This window comes from Haplochromis burtoni, unplaced genomic scaffold (genome assembly GCF_018398535.1).
Source record: "Haplochromis burtoni strain Fernald_Lab_line unplaced genomic scaffold, NCSU_Asbu1 Contig_267, whole genome shotgun sequence".
Classification (NCBI taxonomy): Eukaryota; Metazoa; Chordata; class Actinopteri; order Cichliformes; family Cichlidae; genus Haplochromis; species Haplochromis burtoni.
In genome coordinates this window covers 313,288-317,947 of record NW_024582628.1, presented here as the reverse complement: position 1 = coordinate 317,947, position 4,660 = coordinate 313,288, and positions in this window count along the sequence as shown.

The window sequence follows — 4,660 nt, the reverse complement described above, 5'->3', positions numbered from 1 at the left end:
CTTGCACCACGTAATATAAAAATGATATTATTCACATTGCTACATTTCCTCTCACTTGTAATTATGAGCATATTGAAGATGAAGAAAAAGGTTGGCACGATCCCATTTGCTGAGGTGTTGTTTATAGAAAATAGACCAGCCTTTATACAGAATAATTAAAAAACAGCAGGACTGAGTTAACCTTGTCAGAAGAAAAAACCAAGTGCTTTCCTCATGATTAGCTCCGAAGGTTTTATATGTCTGCCACATTTAGTGCTAATTATACAAACAAATCATAAAATGTCAATTAATGATAAAGGACGCTGTCAGATTAGACCATTAGAGTCAGAAATTCTCGTAATGACTTGTCCGAGACACATGATGGATTATGTGTTGGTGCCTGATGGTAGCAACAAGAAGCAGGGACCAACTTTTGAGAACATGAATAGAAACAAACAGCAGCTCTGTGTTTGGAAAAACCTAAAAGATAGAGAAAAATATTAAAAGGGAAGCTCAAAGACGATGCTGTGGTGGCTCGTAATCTCTTTAAGATCGTCCCATTGTGCACTACAGAGCGCACACCACTGCTCTTGGAGTCACGAAAACATAAAGGTTGCGTTAAAACTTGATATCTGATATAGCATTACACTTCTTTCAACTCAGACAAAGTCCATTGCACTACTTTCAAGCACTTTGCAACCTGTCCTCTAATTTGGTCATTTCTTCTGGATGCATTTCTCTTGCTTGTATATATTTATTTTGTTGTATGTACTCCTTTTGTCTGTTTTTTATTCTTGCCGTCCTACTGTTTCTATTTTTATTTCATGCACAGTTGATGTGGAGAACCCACAATTTGTTTTGTACATGCACAAAGAAAATAAAAGGCTATTCTATTCTAAAAAGGAGGCATGCCTAACTGGCATCATTTAGTTATCAACTATGATGGTAACTTCAAATGAATTCAGCTATGTTGCAACTGCAAGCAACAAAGTTGCAAAACACACAACAGTCCTGGGAACTGTTGGCTAACACATGGAGGTCTGTGCCACTTTTTAAGAATCATCAGTGACCCACTGCCAAAGTGATCACGCTGGATGATGTTTGCTGCAATGGCTCCAGACTCTAAGTCGTGTGCTCAGTGTGAGAAAGTGGCGACAGCAGCAGCAGATTTGTCAAATGCTAGAGAGGCGATAATGCATAATGTATATTGATTCATGCTGAGTATGCACAGGTGGCGATGCCTGATCATTAATGTCACCAATGTTGGGTCCTTACTTAAATAATGTCTTTCACATTACTCCTTACTTTTCCTAAAATGATGCAGTACCTTACTTAATTACTTTACTGGAGAAAGTAATTGGTTAGCCATTTCACACTCCTGCACTGTCTGTCACGATCCTGGGTCTTTTGACCCAGCGTTTTGAGTTTCAGTTTATTTTGATGTTTATGATTAAGTTCATTAGGTTATCTAAGTTTATTTGCTTATTAGTTTCCCCTTGTGTTTTCAACCCCTGTTAAGTCTCCCTTGCCCTTCATATGTTTCATGTCTGTGTGTGTAATGTGTGTATGTGTATGTGTTAGTCGTCCGTGGCCTCCCAGGTCAAGCTCAGCGCTTTCTTGACCATTGAGCCCAGTGTTCTAGCCTCATAGTTGCTACCAACTACAAGTGTGACATGAGAGTGTAAAGTACTCTCATCTAAGCCTGAGTTATACCCGGAGCTCTGTAGCTCTGTAGTTGGGCCCAAAGGGCATGCATGAAATTAAACAATAACCTAAACTGGGTGAACTAAAACTAAAACATGAAAAAAAACAACCCTTAAACATGGTGAACTGACATGGATACCTGAAGACATGACATGGACGAGCAGACAAGGAACGACTGAAAACACACTGACTATGGCTGTATCCCAATTCAGGGTCTGCAGCCTTAAAGGCCGCATTTTAAGGCCGATTACGTCACCGCGACGCGACGAAGGCTGTCCCAATTCGAAGGCTGCTCGAAATGCGGCCCTCAAATGCGTCCTTCATTTCCCTGAATTTTAAGGACGTGGCGGTGTAGACTTCGTGGCCCAACATATCCCAGAATGCATAGCGCGGCGGTGGGTGTGGATAATTTTGCCGAAAAAAAACGGCGGATGAGGGGCGCCCGAAGAGTAAACTTTAAGTAAGTACTGAATATTATGTCACTTATTTATGTGCAAATGTTTAATAACGAAGAACATTAAAACATTACTGTTGGCCACATGTCGGCAAAGTTATGTGACATTAGTGACGTTTGTACTAACTTGGTTTTAAAGCCTTTACTTTAAAATATACGCCGTTCAATAGCTGAGCTTAATCTTACAGAGAATGATCAAAGCTCATGTAGAAACAAACAAACAAATGAACAAAAGATTTTCTCCTTCATTTCTGTCAAACAAAGCTGTATGACACGTTTCCAGCTGTTAGTATCATGGTTGCTAGGCAACCTGGGCAGCGCAACGGAGGCTAGACCGTCCCATTTCACAAGCCTCGCACTTCCGGCCTTAGCGGTCTTTGAGTACGCGGCCCTTGAGGATCGTTGAGGCTGCGTACTTTAAGGCTGCAGACCCTGAATTGGGATACAGCCTAAATACACACAGGAGGCTAATGAGGGAAGTCGGAACACATGGGGAAAACAGCTGACACACATGAACATAACGATCACAGGAGAGTAAAACTAAACACAGAGCACAGGAATACAGGACCTCTTCAAAATAAAACAGGAAACATAATCAGACGCAGACATGAGAACATGAACTTGACAACATAAAGGCATTCCAGTGATGTACAACATGTATTTTGGGCAGGGATAGCTCAGTAGGTGAGTGGTGGCCCCATGATCGGAAGGTCGGGGGTTCAACTCCACTGAACGGCTACCCTGAGGTACCCCTGAGCAAGATACCGTCCCCACACACTGCTCCCCGGGCGCTGCATTGGTGGCTGCCCACTGCTTCACTGGGTGAATGGGTTAAATGCAGAGGAACTATTTCCCTATGGTGACTAACACATACACATACACACATTACACACACAGACAGGGAGACTTAACAGGGGTTGAAAACACAAGGGGAAACTAATAAGCAAATAAACTTAGATAACCTAATGAACTTAATCATAAACATCAAAATAAACTGAAACTCAAAACGCTGGGTCAAAAGACCCAGGATCGTGACAGACAGTGCAGGAGTGTGAAATGGCTAACCAATTACTTTCTCCAGTAAAGTAATTAAGTAAGGTACTGCATCATTTTAGGAAAAGTAAGGAGTAATGTGAAAGACATTATTTAAGTAAGGACCCAACATTGGTGACATTAATGATCAGGCATCGCCACCTGTGCATACTCAGCATGATTCAATATACATTATGCATTATCGCCTTTCTGGCATTTGACAAATCTGCTGCTGCTGTCGCCACTTTCTCACACTGAGCACACGACTTAGAGTCTGGAGCCATTGCAGCAAACATCATCCAGCGTGATCACTTTGGCAGTGGGTCACTGATGATTCTTAAAAAGTGGCACAGACCTCCATGTGTTAGCCAACAGTTCCCAGGACTGTTGTGTGTTTTGCAACTTTGTTGCTTGCAGTTGCAACATAGCTGAATTCATTTGAAGTTACCATCATAGTTGATAACTAAATGATGCCAGTTAGGCATGCCTCCTTTTTAGAATAGAATAGCCTTTTATTTTCTTTGTGCATGTACAAAACAAATTGTGGGTTCTCCACATCAACTGTGCATGAAATAAAAATAGAAACAGTAGGACGGCAAGAATAAAAAACAGACAAAAGGAGTACATACAACAAAATAAATATATACAAGCAAGAGAAATGCATCCAGAAGAAATGACCAAATTAGAGGACAGGTTGCAAAGTGCTTGAAAGTAGTGCAATGGACTTTGTCTGAGTTGAAAGAAGTGTAATGCTATATCAGATATCAAGTTTTAATGCAACCTTTATGTTTTCGTGACTCCAAGAGCAGTGGTGTGCGCTCTGTAGTGCACAATGGGACGATCTTAAAGAGATTACGAGCCACCACAGCATCGTCTTTGAGCTTCCCTTTTAATATTTTTCTCTATCTTTTAGGTTTTTCCAAACACAGAGCTGCTGTTTGTTTCTATTCATGTTCTCAAAAGTTGGTCCCTGCTTCTTGTTGCTACCATCAGGCACCAACACATAATCCATCATGTGTCTCGGACAAGTCATTACGAGAATTTCTGACTCTAATGGTCTAATCTGACAGCGTCCTTTATCATTAATTGACATTTTATGATTTGTTTGTATAATTAGCACTAAATGTGGCAGACATATAAAACCTTCGGAGCTAATCATGAGGAAAGCACTTGGTTTTTTCTTCTGACAAGGTTAACTCAGTCCTGCTGTTTTTTAATTATTCTGTATAAAGGCTGGTCTATTTTCTATAAACAACACCTCAGCAAATGGGATCGTGCCAACCTTTTTCTTCATCTTCAATATGCTCATAATACAAAGTAGAGGAAAATGTAGCAAATTGTGAAAATCATTTTATATATTCAAGGTGGAAAAACTTCAGCATCAAAACAACAAAACAGAAATAGAAAATTACTAAAGCTGCAACAGAAAATGTAAAATATAAATCATCATAATTCAGCAATTTATCAAGTTATTCTTTCTAGTGTGTGTGT